General features: G+C 42.3%; 1 protein-coding gene across 1 annotated transcript in view; it reads right to left on the bottom strand.

The window, feature by feature from the left end:
* LOC116335110 (neural cell adhesion molecule 2-like) overlaps positions 1–18,549 on the bottom strand; it is a 660,945-nt gene that overhangs the window by 472,238 nt on the left and 170,158 nt on the right. The gene's annotated exons all lie outside the window — the stretch shown is intronic.

Raw genomic sequence — 18,549 nt, forward strand, 5'->3', positions numbered from 1 at the left:
TGTTGTTTTTGTCTGCTTCCACTTGTCTTTGCACTAGGATGATGTCAGCGTAAATGTGCAGTCATATTCGTTGTGTTCCCACTAGTGCTGTCAGCGTTAATCTCGTTAAAATGACACTAAAGCCATAACGCCGCAAATCTCCGTTAATGAGTTACTGCGGATCGCCCCGTGCGTGGGGCTGGACGGCGTCAACACGTTAACAAGCTAACTGCGCTAACGCACTAGTTCCCACCAATTGAGCATTGCGTGGCATATCCGACATACTGTTTTACTTTTGTCCATGACACGCTTACCATCAGGGTCATGCTTCACATGAAAACCAAGATAGTTCCAAACGCCAGATCTGAATGAGGGTGGGGGAGGTTCAATTTCAGGTAGCGTTGAGGCAGTTGCCATGTTGCAACGAGCTTAGCTTCTGGCCGTTTCTCAATTCTCAAAATGCGAGTACGTACTCGCTTCTCGTGAGTACGTACTGCGCGAGAACGCGAGCACGGACTCGCGATTTGTACAATTGGAACACCTGCGTGCGTGATGATGTCACAGGTCCGGAGTTTCTACTGCCGTCCCCTCTTAATTTAACTGTGAGTAACATGTTATGAAGCTTAACTTTAATGACAGCCAAACCGGTTTACTCAGGAACAAATAAAACACTGAAATAAACCAAACATTAACATTTAGAAGTGATCTAAGTGACTTATATATCATTTTTAACCTCAGTAGTGAAACCTCTATTAATAAAAATAGTGTACATGTACATACGTGTACATACCTTAATAAAAACAAGCAGGTGAGATGTTAGAACGCTTTTATTTCTATTCTAGTGGACACTCAATACTATAGACAGCTGCTGGGGTTTCTTTAACCTGAGTAGTGAGAAGTCCGCGAGCGGGGGGGTTTGAAAACGATGTGCCGGGAGTCCGCTGTTGTTGAGTTTTGGACGAAATGCATTCTGGGATATTTAGCTGTACCAAGTCCACACCGATGCATGCTCGATAAAACGGGCGGAGCGAGAACACATCCGGGACTTTTTCGCGTTCTCGGCTTGATGCGTACTTCGAATTGGAACAGTACTTGGTCTCCGACTGATGACGTATCACGAGTACACGAGAACGCAAGTACGCACAAGTACGCATATTGAGAAACGCCGTCTGTCTCGCTAGTTTGCGCTGCGCTCAGTGGATCTGCACTCGACAGTGCAGCCTAGGCGGAGTAGTAGAACACAGATCCACTGAGCGCTCAACACAGACAGCATCGCCGGAGCAAAAGTTGATAAAACAAATAAACATTTTTGTATTGTTCGATACATATGCGTACCGAACCGAAAGCACTGTATCGAACGGTTCAATATCGATACGAGTATTGTTGTACCCCTACCGCCAACATACTGTTTTTTTTGTTTTGTTTTGTTTTGTTTTGTTTTTTAAAACACACTCCCTTCACCTCTTCTACATTCCTATGTTTCTCCCAGAGCAGATCTGAGGGGCAGTCCCTCAGTCATACACATATACTTTTAATCTCACCCTTAAGGGGTGGTCCCCAGGAGTTTCACAGCATGGTTTAGAACAGTGGTTCTCAAACTGTGGTACACATACCACTAAACTTAGTCTCTCTCTGGTGGTACATGGAAAATCTAAAAAAATTTTTAAAGACTAAACAATATGTAATTGTGGAGGTGTGCAAAGACGACACAAGCGTTCCCGGGGCTCTTCTGGGAGAGAGGGTGGACCAGAAAACTTTTCCCCAAGCACGAGTCCTCTATAAAGAGCAGCTTATTGCCAGTGGTCGTGGCCGCTTCTGCAAGTGAGTAGTAATCCTTTGCAGCCAGCAACAGTGAATTGGCGAAGCCAGCTGTCGGAGGAAGACTTGAGTGAAGAGGAATCCGCCGTCATCCGTCCCTAGCAAGGACAGTGTGCTCTACATGAACTCAAGAGCAATACCATCACCCAGGCCCGAGAGAGAGAGAGAGGAGTTTCTCGGTCCGAGGGAGTAGCGCCGTAGACGTGGACAAAATTGTTGGTACCCTTCAGTCAATGAAAGAAGAACTCACAATGGTCACAGAAATAACTTTAATCTGACAAAAGTAATAATAAATAAAATTCTATAAATCTTAACCAATGAAAGTCAGACATTGCTTGTCAACTATGCTTCAACTGAATTATTTAAATAATAAATGGATAGATAGATAGATAGATAGATAGATAGATAGATAGATAGATATAATTTTTATTTTGAACATGCAAATATAATTGAAATAACAACAGAAAAAAAAAAAACAAACAAACTTAAAAATCATCAAGTTTTCATGTATATACAGGGAGTGCAGAATTATTAGGCAAATGAGTATTTTGTCCACATCATCCTCTTCATGCATGTTGTCTTACTCCAAGCTGTATAGGCTCGAAAGCCTACTACCAATTAAGCATATTAGGTGATGTGCATCTCTGTAATGAGAAGGGGTGTGGTCTAATGACATCAACACCCTATATCAGGTGTGCATAATTATTAGGCAACTTCCTTTCCTTTGGCAAAATGGGTCAAAACAAGGACTTGACAGGCTCAGAAAAGTCAAAAATAGTGAGATATCTTGCAGAGGGATGCAGCAGTCTTAAAATTGCAAAGCTTCTGAAGCGTGATCATCGAACAATCAAGCGTTTCATTCAAAATAGTCAACAGGGTTGCAAGAAGCGTGGAAAAAAACCAAGGCGCAAAATAACTGCCCATGAACTGAGAAAAGTCAAGCGTGCAGCTGCCAAGATGCCACTTGCCACCAGTTTGGCCATATTTCAGAGCTGCAACATCACTGGAGTGCCCAAAAGCACAAGGTGTGCAATACTCAGAGACATGGCCAAGGTAAGAAAGGCTGAAAGACGACCACCACCACCGAACAAGACACACAAGCTGAAACGTCAAGACTGGGCCAAGAAATATCTCAAGACTGATTTTTCTAAGGTTTTATGGACTGATGAAATGAGAGTGAGTCTTGATGGGCCAGATGGATGGGCCCGTGGCTGGATTGGTAAAGGGCAGAGAGCTCCAGTCCGACTCAGACGCCAGCAAGGTGGAGGTGGAGTACTGGTTTGGGCTGGTATCATCAAAGATGAGCTTGTGGGGCCTTTTCGGGTTGAGGATGGAGTCAAGCTCAACTCCCAGTCCTACTGCCAGTTTCTGGAAGACACCTTCTTCAAGCAGTGGTACAGGAAGAAGTCTGCATCCTTCAAGAAAAACATGATTTTCATGCAGGACAATGCTCCATCACACACGTCCAAGTACTCCACAGCGTGGCTGGCAAGAAAGGGTATAAAAGAAGAAAAACTAATGACATGGCCTCCTTGTTCACCTGATCTGAACCCCATTGAGAACCTGTGGTCCATCATCAAATGTGAGATTTACAAGGAGGGAAAACAGTACACCTCTCTGAACAGTGTCTGGGAGGCTGTGGTTGCTGCTGCACGCAATGTTGATGGTGAACAGATCAAAACACTGACAGAATCCATGGATGGCAGGCTTTTGAGTGTCCTTGCAAAGAAAGGTGGCTATATTGGTCGCTGATTTGTTTTTGTTTTGTTTTTGTTTTGTTTTTGAATGTCAGAAATCTATATTTGTGAATGTGGAGATGTTATATTGGTTTCACTGGTAAAAAATAAATAATTGAAATGGGTATATATTTGTTTTTGTTGTTGCCTAATAATTATGCACAGTAATAGTCACCTGCACACAGATATCCCCTAAAATAGCTAAAACTAAAACAAACTTAAAACTACTTCCAAAAACATTCAGCTTTGATATTAATGAGTTTTTTGGGTTCATTGAGAACATGGTTGTTGTTCAATAATAAAATTATTCCTCAAAAATACAACTTGCCTAATAATTCTGCACTCCCTGTATCTTTGTCTACAGAATGCGTGTGCTCGAAACGGCTCGAAACAGGTCTGGACTAAAATGATGGTACCCCTAGAAAAGAATGAAAACAATGTGACCAAAGCGACATGTTAATCCAAGGTGTGTCCGCTAATCAGCATCACAGGTGTCAACAATCTTGTAATCAGTCAGTGGGCCTATATATAGGACTCCAGGTGTTGTTTGGTGACATGGTGAGTACCACACTCAACATGGACCAGAGGAAGCAAAGCAAAGAGTTGTCTCAGGAGAGCAGAAAGAAAATCATAGACAAGCATGTTAAAGCTAAAGGCTATAAGACCATCTCCAAGTAGCTAGATGTTCCTGTGACTACAGTTGCACATGTTATTCAGAAATTTAAGATCCATTGAACTGTAGCCAACCTCCCTGGATGTGGCCACAGGAGGAAAATTGATGACAGATCAAAGAGACGGAAAATCCGAATGGTAACAAAAGAGCCCAGAAAGACTTCTAAAGAGATCCAAGCTGAAGTTCATGCTCAAGGAACATCAGTGTCAGATCGCACGAGCCGTCGTTGTTTCAGCCAAAGTGGGCTACATGGGAGACGACCAAGGAGGACACCACTGTTAAAAACATATCACAAAAAATCCAGACTGGAATATGCCAAACTACGTGTTGACAAGCCACAAAGCTTCTGGGAGAATGTTGTGTGGACAGATGAGACAAAAATTGAACTTTTTGCCAAGGCACATCAGCTCCATGTTCACAGATGGAAAAATGAAGCATATCAAGAAAAGAACACTGTTGCTCGGTCAGGCCTCTTCTGGGGCAAAGGGGGCCCTCGGGCCTCTGGGCCTGCGGCTCGGTTCACTCTGGTACAGCTGGCTGCCGGCAGAGCCGGCGGGCACGCCAGTGCAGCCCCCTCTGACTTCTGCTCCGTGGCTACTGAGTGACCCCTTATCTGGGGCTCTCCTCAGGTCTTCCCAGGAGGGTGGCACGGATGCCCCTCCGGTGGTCCTCCTTGGGCTCTCGCACTCTGGGGCCTGGATCTCCTCCATGCCTGCTTCATGCCCTGGGGGACGGGGCTATGGCTCTCTACATCCTCTAGCAGACCGTTACATGGGGAAACCTTTTGAATACAAGCGCGCTGATCCACACAGGTGTGCACACGGGTGTTCACTGTTCAGAGACAGAAATTATACTTTATTGGCTGCTATTTCCAAGCACAATGTGCGCTATCGGTCCTGCTTGCTACACAACAACATTCAATATTTAGTATTTACTGCTGTTTACACTAAGCTAGATTAACGTTATGGTGTTGTGTTTAGTATGTTGCTTGTTTTCTCTTCTTTTTCTCTCAACAGGTGATCCAGGAGATTTTTTTTCTCTTCTTTCTCTTTTTAAGTGCCCTTTCTCACTGTCCCTCTTCCCTTTTGTTTTCCTTTTCCTTTATCTTTCTTTCTTTCTCCCTTTCCTATCCCTCAGTCATGTCTGTCCCACCTGTAACAACTGAAAATAAAATAAATAATTACAACAAAGGTTGATCAAATGGAGCAATACGGCAAGGCCGTGATGATCCATTTGGCAAAGTAAATCCATTGGGTATCCTTGTTGGTCTTCAGACAACAATTCTGACGGCTAAAGAACCAAATGGGACAGGCAAAAAAAAAAAAAAAAAAGAACACTGTCCCAACTGTGAAACATGGGGGAGGCTCAGTTATGTTCTGGGGCTGCTTTGCTGCATCTGGCACAGGGTGTCTTGAGTCTGTGCACGGTACAATGAAATCTCAAGACTATCAATGGATTCTAGACAGAAATGTGCCGGCCAGTGTCAGAAAGATAGGTCTCAGTCGCAGGTCATGGGTTTTACAACAGGACAATGAACCAAAATACACAGCTAAAACCCAAAAATGGCTAAGAGGAAAACATTGGACTACGCCAACCCTCCCAATTTTTCTGGGAGAATCCAGAATTTCATTGCCCCTCCCCAAAATCTCCTGGAACCACCATTCTCCCAAATTTCTCCCGATTTTCTTCCCAAACAACAAAATTGAAAAATCATATCAAAGAATTCATAGCGTGGCCCAGCTAATTCCAGTTTTCAACAATGGCGGCAGCAACTTAGTTTTAATATTACTCTTATTACTCTTTCTGGGTTGCAAAATAAACTTTTAAAATATTTTCAGGTCAGAATGTAGCTGTGTAAACTTCAAATATCTGAGCCGGCAAGAACAGCGAACTCCTGGCTTCATCGTTTTCAAACCCCCTGTGGTCTTTTGCTACTCAGGTTAAACATGATGTATAAGTCACTTAGACAACTTAAAAATATTATTGTTTGGCTTTTTTCAGTGTTTTGTTTGTTCCTGAGTAAATCGGTTAGGCTGAGATCAAAGTCATTAGATTAGATTAAATAAAACATTATTATTCCCTCGGGAGGGGTCCTCCGGGGTTTTCACACAGCTGAAAACACGTCAAACAGGAAACTGATTAAACAAAAGTGCGAGATGGTCAAGAATTTATGCCAACGTCCTGTTATATTTTAGATAGCAAGGAGCAGACGGCAGAGTTTCACTCCACTGAGAGAGGTCGTGACACAATTCGGAAGGCTAGACTGTCCAACTTCACAATCGCTCACTTCCAGCCTACCCGACTTTCAAAGGACCCGGGCCACGTGTATACACACACACACACACACACACACACACACACACACACACACACACACACAGAGTGCCCTTTTGAATGTTGGCAAATATGTGTATGTGGTGTCTGTGAAGGTTCTCAGTCATCCAGGTCATCGTAGTCTAAGGAGCTTGGAAAGAAAAGCGTCTGGACTTCTTTAAGTAGCTTGAAATACATTTAAATCTGGGACTCTCCACCATTTGACCCTTAGAACGGAAGAAGCTTCTCGGATAAGAGGTGAAACGTCTTCATGTGTATGTGGTGTTAAATAGGCCTATACTACTGCGCTTTGATGTCGCTCGTAAGGGTGAAACTCATTGTGAAACGTTTGAGAACCACTGCTACAGAACAATGGAGATTTCCGTTATATGGTAACACCTGCAACTCACGTGACGCCCAGAATTGTACAATACTGATGCTTGAGAGCGCGCGTGTGATGCAAGTATGTGTAGAGTGTTGAGCGCGTGATCAGTGGTGAGAAAAACAACTCATGAAACTTGACCTTTCTATACTCGTGGCTCACTTGCACTTCTAATCTATTCGTTTGCACACTTACACACACACAGCTGCTGTTTCCTGTTTTGCTACACTCTGGAGAGCCTCACCTTTAACGGTCTTCTCTCACAGAGAGCAACAGAAAACTTCATTCAGAAAACTTCGAAAAACTCAAGATTGACTGAACTCAGTTCAAAGTTACCTTGGCACTTACCTTTAGATGTGAGAGGTAGTGATGGTCCGCTTGAAGCTGACGCTCCGGTGCGTGTGTCAAAAAGATCAACACGCTGCTTCTGAAGCACTGTGTCGAGGCTTGATTCGTTTGGCCAGAGTCACATGATTAGTGACGTCTGAAGCTTCATTTGGAACGTACTTTATTGAACTTTATTGAACACACAATTAGTATACAACATACAAACAGATGAAGTTTACGAAAGAACAGAACATGAACATACAAAACCAGGGGTAAAAAAAATTATTATATGAGTACGCGCAAAAATCAACATATAAATATTGTTCTGAGAGGCTTTTTGTTGGTTGAGTCTGATATTGATTGCATGTACAATTCCATATCCTTATAAAAAAAAGGCAGAAATATGGTGTTTTATTAATAAACTTACATTTATGGATAGAAAATTTATCTAAAAGTATTAAGAAATGTATTATAAAAACATTTATCATTCTGGGGAACTTCAAGAAACAGAATAAAACATTTTCCCATCATTAAGAAAACTCCATTAAAATATGGACAATAACAAAACTGCTAAATTCCTTCCAGAATCTCTGTGTAGAGGAACAGTACCAAAAAAGATGTGCCACAGTTTCTGGATGATCCCCACAGAAAGTTCAATTAGTATTTATGTCTCTTTTAAATGTTACCATATAGTGACTGGCTGGGTAACATTTATGAAGAATTTTATATGAGATTTCCTTCACCTTGTTTATAATTAGATATTTATGGGGTCATCCGACATGTTCCAGATATCAGGTGATATCTGGAACATGTCGGTTCACTGCTGACTCAGCTGGATCAGGGAGAGTGACTGAGGTAGATATTGAACTGTCCAGTGTTGGGGAGTAACGGAATACATGTACCGCCGTTACGTATTCAGAATACAAAATATGAGTAACTGTATTCCGTTACAGTTACTGTTTAAAAAGGTGGTATTCAGAATACAGTTACTTTGTTGAAATAAATGGATTACACGGCGGTACTTCCCTGTTTCATATTGTCGCGGGTCAGGACTGTTTGGGTTTGTTTGACAGCTATGTAATGTTGTTCCAGGCGGCAGCGTTACGGTTGCCATGGTTACAGGGTGACGCTCTCTCTCTCTGCGTGTTTCCTGGGTGAGAGAGCGCTTTTTTGTTGTTGTTGTTGTGCTAAGCTAATAGACAGAATGCTACAGGCATGGCCCTAAAGAATGTAGCATCATGGGCAGTGTAGTCCGTGCTGCAGCGAGAATGGACTACCATACACGTTATGTGTCTGTGAGCGAGGGAGGGAGAGAAAGGAAAAGTCCGAGCTGTCACGGAGCAAAAACGGGAGCTGGAAGCATGTAAATATAATAATAACCACTGCAGCCAAGAAGAGTGCCTGACGAGCCCATTTGTAAGTAAGCTATTAAGACTCAACTGTACACTGTGTTCGTGTAAATAAGTTCCGTTGGAGCAGCCTTTCAACGCCTCTCTCTGTCTCTGGCAAGCAAAGTTGACCCAGACAACAAAGTAAAGCTAGTTTTCAGCTACGAGCCCAACACGGAACCCACCGTATTAGCCAGAGGTCCCTTTACTACGGTTCGGAGCCGCGGACCTTCAGTATCAGCAATAAATCACAGCAATAGTACATTCACGTAGTTGTAAACAGCATGATAATATATTAAGTAATCCAAAGTATTCTGAATACGTTACTCTCATTGAGTAACGTAACGGAATACGTTACAGAATACATTTTGGGGCATGTATTCAGTATTCTGTAATGGAATACATTTTAAAAGTAACCTTCCCAACACTGGAACTGTCAGTGTTTTTATATAACATTGGGGTATGGCACTTATGGGAAAATTATATAGTGTAAGGAATTCATTGTAAGTAAGTAGTACTCCCTCTTTATTAACCACCTGAGCCACCAATAGGATCCAATTTTGGACCCAAGTTTCCAGGAAAAGTGATTTATTTTTAAATAAAATATCTCTGTTGTTCCAGATGAGGTATTTGTGTGGTGAGAAGTTGTGTTTATAAATGAGAGTCCACGCTAAGAGGACCTGCTTATGGTTTCTGCGGTCAATGTCTTTACTAATTTTCTTATCCAGATGTAAGGAGAGAGCAGCATGTGCCAGTCGGGATATCCCTTCAGCTTTAGTAATTAACACTCTACCTGTCAGAGATAAATCCCTTTGCAGCCACTGGTTGAACTTTTTTTGTGTTTTTTGTATAAGCGGATTGAAGTTTGACGAGCATCTTGACTTTTGGTCTTTGGATATTAACAGTCCTGGGTATGTGACTTTTTGTTTAACAGAAATGTTACAGATAGCATTTGCAGTGCAGCCTTTAATTGCTAGCAATTCACATTTTTTTAGATTTAGACATAAACCAGATGCCTCAGAGAAATCACTAATAACACTAAGGGCTGGACGGATTTGATTTGCATTCTTCAAGAAGAGTGTGGTGTCATCAGCTAGCTGGCTGATGATGAGCTCCTTATCAGCTATGGTGATTCCTTCTATAACAGGTCAAATCTTGGGGTGGAGCCCTTAATCATTTTAACTGAGCTATTGCCATTCATGTTCAAGGTTTTAACAGCTTTACAGAAAAATTCTCCAAAGCCAAATTTTTCCAAAGAGTGGAAAATAAATTGATGTTCAATTGTATCAAAAGCCTTTTAAAAATCCAGGAGGAGAATGACGCTATTGTCAGATACCAAATCAGAGTAATCAAGTAGATCCAAAACCAGTCTAATGTTATTAGAAATGTGTCTATTTCTCATTAAGCCTGATTGTGTCTCATTGATAATTGTATCCACGAACTCTTTAATTCTGTTAGCAAGTACTAAAGCCATAATCTCATAGTCATTATTGAGCAGACAGATGGGTCTCCAATGATCAATAAGAAGTAAGTCTTTGTTTGGTTTTGGAATAAGTGTCATGAGACCCTGAGTAAGAGTAGGAGGGAGGGTGTTATTCTCTATACTTTCTATGAAAACCTGCAGTAAGAACGGAGCCAGGAGATTAGAAAATGATTTATAAAACTCTGCAGTTAAACCATCTGTGCCGGGAGATTTGTTGGCCTTAAGTGCAGAAATAGAATTACAAACTTCCTCCACAGTCAGAGGGCTGTCACAGTGACTTCTATCTTCCACAACAATAGCTTTTAGGTTTTTAATATTATTGAGACACAGTGTTGAGACATCCTCATTATATTTTGAGTTGTACAGTTTAGTATGGAATTTGGCACAAAAATTTGAAATTTCTCTAGGATTGTCAGAGACAATGCCATTAATATTTAGTTGATTTTGGATCTGTATTTTTCAAGCCTGAAAAAGCAGAATTTTGTTCTCCCTCCTCCAGCCACCTCTTCCTGGATCTTACAAAAGCACCCTCAGCCTTGTGTCGATATAAACCGTCCAATTTACTTTGAAGGTCTAGTAAAGTTAATTTATCTTCCTCTGAGATTTCTTCTGGGGAATTCTGGTAATAACCCACATGGAAAAGATATATATAAATCTTATAAAGTTTGTATCTATCTTGTGTGAAACTTGTATGAAAAGCATACAATAGTGAAAACAGATACAAGATCCCTAGAAAAATTATATAAATGAAACTTGTATGTTTTGGATACTTACAAAAACAATATATGAAAGTGGCCACTTTCATGAGTAAATCATATAAGCCTTGTATGATTCACTATAATGAAGTAGGCCACATCTTATGCAAGTCTTTTATAAGTTTTTTCTATTTCTTTTCCATATGGGAAGAGGCAATTTTCCTTATCACTTCTTCCTCTTCAGCTTTCCTTGATTTAGTAATTTGACTCCCATATCTTCTCAAAAATTTGCATGCTTCAAATTTAAAAAGTTCCCAATTGGTACAAAAGGACTTCTCTGTGTTAGCTTTATTCCAATAATGAGCCATTAATTTATTAATCTGCGTGTTAACCATTTTATCTTTTAGTAAGGAGTTATTTAACTTCCAATGAGAATTTATAAGTTATATTATCCAGTGTAAGCATTTGGATGTTAATGTAAATTGCTCTATGATCAGTGAGGGGGTGGCGAGTATATTAACAGTAATATTATCTTTATCAATTCAGTCAGAAACAATCCAGAAGTCAATACGTGATTGCCTGAATCCTGTCTTATTGCTCCAAGTAAAAAGTCTATCATCTGGAAATTTTTCTCACCAAATATCCATAACATTAAATTTTCCCATGAATTTTTTTAAGTTTGCACAGTATGAAGATTGGTGCCCTGGGGGCCATCTATCAACTGCATTATCTAAAGCGATGTTAAAGTCTCCACCAATTAAGAGGATTGAGTTTGGGTATTTGGAGAGACAGAAATTAATTCTTTCTTCTAAGGAGTCAAGTAATTTATCATTTTCAGTTTTATTATTGTAACCATATATATTTGCTGTAATGAAAGTACTGTTATTGTGTCTAATTATTGAACAAAGGTAGTGTCCTAAGGTGTCACAGTCAGAGCACATCTCCAGAAAATAAATTTTTAAGCGTGGCAACTCCAGCAGAACGCTCAGAGCCATGGGACAACCAAAAAACTGTATCAGCAGGTGTGGAATGACTCTCTTGGAAAAAACAAAAGTCAGTTCTAAATTGTTTGGCAAACAAAAACAAAGCTTTGTGTTTACAGGTTTGTCTAAACCCCCTGGTATTGTTAGAACTTAATATTAGAAAAAGAAACTTATTACAAACTTATTAGAAAAAGATAAAGAGAAAAAGTAAGTTCTAAACTTCCACAGCTATAGGATAAGGGGACCGGGTGCTGCACAATTAACGTAACAGAACAGTAAAAACCCTGAGTAACTAAGCTTATAAAAAAGTATAGTATTTAACTATCTGCTTTGGTTTGGACCTAGCTAATTATAGATTTATAGATAGATAGATAGATAAATACACTCTTCAACACAAAATAATACTTTAACCTGAGGGTGAATATAAAAAAAAAAAAAAAAAACACCCAGCACGCCCCTACGGGCGGTTTATCCTTCAAGCTCGGGTCCTCTACCAGAGGCCTGGGAGCTTGAGGGTCCTGCACAGTATCTTAGCTGTTCCCAGGACTGCGCTCCTCTGGACAGAGATCTCCGATGTTGTTCCCGTGATCTGCTGGAGCCACTCGCCTAGCTTGGGAGTCACCGCACCTAGTGCTCCGATTACCACGGGGACCACCGTTACCTTCACCCTCCACATCCTCTCGAGCTCTTCTCTGAGCCCTTGGTATTTCTCTAGCTTCTCGTGTTCCTTCTTTCTGATGTTGCTGTCATTCGGAACCGCTACATCGAACATCAGCCACCTCCGCTATCTGCCGGTGGTACATACCGTGCAGGGGCCTGTCCTTCCATGATGGTTCCTCGCCTTCCTCCTCTTTCTTGGGTTTCTGCTGCCTGAGGTATTCACTGAGTGCGCTGTCAGTTGGGGCCATCTTTGTGATGTATTCGTGGATGTTCCTTGTGTCATCCTGGACTGTGGTGCTGACACTCAGCAGTCCCCGGCCTCCTTCCTTCCGCTTAGCGTACAGCCTCAGGATGCTGGACTTGGGGTGAAACCCTCCATGCATGGTAAGGAGCTTTCTTGTCTTTATGTCAGTGGCTTCTATCTCCTCCTTTGGCCAGCCTATTACCCCAGCAGGGTACCTGATCACAGGTAGGGCGTAGGTGTTGATAGCCCGGATCTTGTTCTTACCGTTCAGCTGACTCCTCAGGACTTGCCTGACCCTCTGCAGGTACTTGGTGGTTGCAGCTTTCCTAGCGGCCTCTTCATGGTTCCCATTCGCCTGCGGGATGCCCAGGTACTTGTAACTGTCCTCTATGTCTGCAATGTTGCCTTCTGGTAGCTCGATCCCCTCAGTTCTGACTACCTTCTCTCTCTTTGTTATCATCCGACTACACTTCTCCAGCCCGAATGACATCCCGATGTCATTGCTGTATATCCTGGTAGTGTGGATCAGTGAATCGATGTCTCGTTCACTCTTGGCATACAGCTTGATGTCATCCATGTACAGGAGGTGGCTGACAACTGCTCCGTTCCGTAGTCGGTATCCGTAGCCAGTCTTGTCAATTATCTCACTGAGGGGGTTCAGGCCTATGCAGAACAGCAGTGGGGACAGAGCATCTCCTTGGTAGATCCCGCACTTGATGGTGACTTGTGCTATGGGCTTGAGGTTGGCCTCCAGTGTTGTCCGCCACATCCCCATTGAGTTCCTGATGAAGGCTCTCAGGGTCCTGTTGATCTTATATAGTTCTAGGCATTCCAGGATCCAGCTGTGGGGCATTGAGTCATAGGCCTTCTTGTAATCAATCCAGGCAGTGCACAGGTTGGTCAGTCTGGTCCTGCAGTCTCGGCTGACTGCTTGGTCTGTATCTGTATCGTCCGTAGTGCTGCATTAACATCATCTAGCAGACCTTCTGAGGGTACTTCACGTAATCTTGGTAACCAGCTACGGGGGGTCCAGGTTTCAAGTTTGGCCATGATCCTATCTTTCAGGTCAGTTCCTCTTGCATTCAACAATCCTTCTCCTATCGTACTTGGGGCTTGGTACCCAATCTCAGGTGGGGGTGATGATATCTCCCTCCTGACCTGGCGTCCTGTACCTCGTCAATCTCTAGCTATGAGAGCAGTCCCTTCTTTCGAATGTTGGAACACTGAGCTACTAGTTGTTTCGCCGTCATTGTGGATGTTGGGTATCGAAGAATCCATAGGTCCCTCAGCCTATTCATGTAACCCCTTCCGCCAGGGTTACTTGCGTAGTAGCATTCCAACAACGCCCTTCGTCTCTTGCCCACCGATGCCTTCTTGTTCCAGTAGCCCACTTGTCGTCAGGGTGCCCTGGTTCCTCAACACCTGACGCGGACCTTGTTGAACAGCTGGATATACATGCATATATATATATATATATATATATATATATATATATATATCTATGAAGGAGGGAAAACTTTTGATCCACTGATGAATCCTCGAACTCCCATGAAATAAGCCGGCTTACCCTCCTTACGGGCGTTGTCTATCATGGGCCACAGTTTGTCACGACGTTCTCTGTCCTCCCTAGACAGATCTTCAGCGGACCTCAAATGATTGTCCTGCAGGTAGGGGGATGTTTTGGCCGCTTTCCATACAGCATCTCTGTAGATTCGGGAGGTGAACTGCACGATGATGCCTCTGGGTCTGGTGCTACCTTGTTGCTTGGGTCTGAGTCGGTGTATAGTGTCAATGGCGTCAGGCAGCCTGTGATTTTGTTCTGCCAGAACAGATTGGCATATCTCTATCACCTTTCCCCTTATGTCTTCTTTCTCAGTCTCCTTGACTCCATGTAGTCTCAGATTCTACCTCCTGGAATATCTTTCCAGCTCAGATATTCTCTGATGGCCGTTGTCCACCCGGCCTTCCTCTTTAGTTACTTCTTTTTTCCAGGTCGCAAACTTTCCCCTTCATGTCTTTCATTTCCGCGCACACAAAATCAATCATCTTTTTGAGACCCTCAATCTTGATCGTATTCTCGAGTTCTCTCTCACCATGCTCTCGATGTTATCAGACCTGGTGTTTATTAGTGCCGATAAACTGTAAATTATCTGGTTTACATCAACTGGGTCAAAGCTGTGTTCATACATCACCTTCTTCAGAGCTGGTGATTTAAGAGGTTAAGAGGGAGAGGTGGAAACTCATCCATTTACTCTTCGGCTAACGTGAGTGTTACCGCAGTAGCTGCGTAGTTATGGCAGCTATCCATTAGCACGTTGTTGGGCATAGCATTCTCCTCGTTAGCATTCTCAGGCGTTGTCTTAGACTTGGAACTTTCCAGTCCCCTTTTTGCTTCTTTCTGATTCGGCATTTTGCTGCTTCTTGCCTTATGATTGTTGTATCTTCTCTTGTTTAGTGAATTGTTAGTGTTAGCAGCATAAATTTGAGGTTTTACCATTGCTCACGAACTTTCTGTGCAAACTCGGTAGAGAGCGTCTATTCACCCCGCCATCTTGGCACGCCCCCCATTTAGAACGTACCTGATTCAGTGGTTTATAAGGAGCTAATGGCATTACTTTTTTCCAGTAACAAGTAATCTAACTAATTACTATCTCTATCGTTACAACGCTGTTACCGTTACTAACAAGAAAATGCGGTGCGGTCATGTTACTATTTTTCAACAAACAGATGATTGAAGCTGTGTTCAGCTTACCATATCTGATATCAGTTGCACGGAAGTAGCTGTAAGTAATCTTGGCGCTACAGTTTTAAGCAGCTGCGCGCGCTCCCGCAGAAGGCAATCTATTTCTGTCCGATGTTCACTTTTTGGCACAACACCTGGAGCTAAGGGGGCAAAACAATCACATGAGTGCTGCTGTTTGACTGAGGAAGAATAAAGTAGTCGTGGTAAGCCAATCACATGACCCCTTCAAGATGACAAAGCAACAAGGTGATATATACCAGTTTTTAAATTGTGTTGATAGGCCACGTAAAACCAGAGTCATGATAAACAATATATACGCGGCGTTTTTTCCTCAATAGTTTCCTCACGTTTACTGTCTAAGGACAGCGCTGGGAAGCACTCTCTGCTTATGAACAGCAACAAAAAAGCAGCCGTTCGTGTTGTTGGAAAAATTCCTGTTCACTTTTCTAAGCAAGGGCTCCCTAGAGCTTCTGCAGATTTAAGTTTGAGAACCACTGCCCTAAACCATGATTAGTGGTGCAACGGGTCACGGTTGATCCGAAATCCGAACCGATCCTACTCCACGGTTTGGTACGCATGCGATCCGAAGATTCGAAAAAGAAAAAAGAAGTATGTGTATGGTGCGCGTGGTCAGTCTGTCAAGGTATAGTTATGGTCAGCGCTACCGGTCCAAGTGGAGGAGCAGAGGAGTTTGCGGCATTTAAGCTACATTCATCTTTTATTCGTGGTCATCCAGGTCTCTCATGTTACTGTCAAGAATAGTGCAATTAAACCGATGTTATTGTAAAAAGGAAAAGAACATTTAAATCACCTCTTTTTGATTCTCTTTTATTTGTCACTTCAAAGTTCCTCTTTAATATTAATAACACTCGAGCTGTTTGATTCAATATTAATAATATTTAAGCTTTTTCATCTTTTAGCCTTAGAAATAAAGAATCATTTTCAGATGATAAATCCTGGCTGCTGCATTAAAAAAACTGTCAGCGCTGACAGTCTTCAGGCTGTGCTTCTATTTACCGATGTATAAATCGCTCACTGTAATTCTCTGCAGGTCTAATTTTATATTTCTCTGTAAACGGAGCAGGGAGCACTTGAGGAAACTCTCCTCAAAGTAATCTCGTGCTCTGATACCACTTAGTCATCTCCGAGCCGTCGGCTGATGATGAACATTTCAAAACACTTGAACCGTGTGACACGTTCTCCGCCGTTCTCGGGGAAAAACCATCTCGACAGCTTGACAGAATCGCTCCAAACCGTTAAGGAGGCTGGATGGATGCTCTTAACCTCCTACAGCTTTTATAGGAATCTAAAGCGGCTATGCACACAGAGGCACTGACATTAAAGCAGGCTGCTTGAACACAGTCAGAGACAGTGTGGAGGGATGTATGCACACATGATAAAAGAACACGGTTCAATCACAGGCTACGTCCACACGTACCCGGGTATTTTTGAAAACGCAGATTTTTCTATGCGTTTGCACCTTTCGTCCACACGTAAACGGCGTTTTTGGTCACTGAAAACGGAGATTTCTAAAAACGCCTGCCAGGGTGGATATTTTCGAAAACTCCGTTTTTGCATTTACGTGTGGTCGAGGAAAACGGAGAAAACGGAGCGTCAAAGGTGTGCGCCTTTTTTGACGTCACACTGTGCGCCACGTTATTGTTTCGGTGAAATGAATTTCTACAATACTGTTAATTGTACTCTCCGCAGTGTTTAAATGCTTACATATACACACACAGTTACTGTCCCTCCACACATACGACTCGGTTCTGCTTCTATGCCCCATCTTTGTTTACTATTTCCTGCCGAGGCTTCTAGACTTCTGATTGGCCAACATTTCTACACGGTTAGGAATATATCGCCACCTGTTGCTTTGGCATGTACCTAGCAGCGTTTTCCTTCATGTCTGCGTTTACGTGTGGACGGGATTATTTTTTAAAACGAAAACGGAAATCTCCGTTTTCAAAAATACCCGTGTGCGTGTGGACGTAGCCACAGTTTAGATACAAGAATACTTATATTTTACCTTTCTTTTTGCAGCCTAAAACATTTGCATTGTGCCATACATGCATATACAAGAACCAAAAACATAATACACCATCATTTTCAAGCCCCAGTAGTCAAAAAACTTTAAATACTCCCTCATTCTTGGCTCTCGAATGATGATTTGGTTGTTAGCACATTAATGGAAGCAGTGTAGGGGTATTTTAGATAATATTTTGATATTTCAGTCAGTCAAAAATTATTATTCCTAGTCACACCCCTAATGCTGCTGTATGGCAATTACATAGAAAGCCTATGCAATTGTGAAAATTCATGAGCTGGGATTCTCCTGACACTGCCGACAGTCAAAAATCAAGGGCTTGGCTTAGTGATGCCGTTTGAGGGCAGCTGGAACTGTATGATTCAACTTCACTCTTAGACAGAGACAGGGAAGAAAAAGTAGTGGGCTAAGAGTAAAGGAAGTCAAATTTCACTGTGGGTTTTACTGCAACTTCATTCAGGGCATCAGATGGATTTCCATTGTCCTGTTACCTGTTACTGGAGGGAAGAAAATTTAATGGTAACCAATGCGGGTACCACCGGGGGAAGCTTAACTTCGCATTTGGTGCAAAAATCCCCAAACTGCCTTTTTCATGACTTGTAAACCTAATTTAGACACTTCAAGGAACATGTATCCATCCAGTCAGGCCAGGGCAGCAGACTAAGGATCCTTCATGCCAGCCACACTTTCTACTTCCTCCTGGGGGATTCCAAGGTGATCCCAGGGTGGAGGAGACATACAAAATCTCTCAGCAAGTTCTGTGTCTACAATGGGGCCTCCAACCAGTTACAAGTGCTTGAAAAATCTCCAAAGTGAGGCGCCCAGGAGAAGTCCTAAGCAGATTGCCAAACCTCCACAACTAGATCCTTTCAACATGCAGTTGAATTCAATTTAATTCAATTCATTTCAGTTTATACAGCACCAAATCACAACTACAGTTGCCTCAAGGTCCAGACAGACGAGTGACTTCATCCCAAGACCCCTCCAGATGTCTGAGCTCCTCACCTTTAAAGGAACATTCAAACAATTTAATTCTCAGTTCTATGCAGTAGTGCAGAGACATAGCTTATCATAAATGCTG

This window comes from Oreochromis aureus, linkage group 3, assembly GCF_013358895.1.
Source record: "Oreochromis aureus strain Israel breed Guangdong linkage group 3, ZZ_aureus, whole genome shotgun sequence".
Taxonomy (NCBI): domain Eukaryota; kingdom Metazoa; phylum Chordata; class Actinopteri; order Cichliformes; family Cichlidae; genus Oreochromis; species Oreochromis aureus.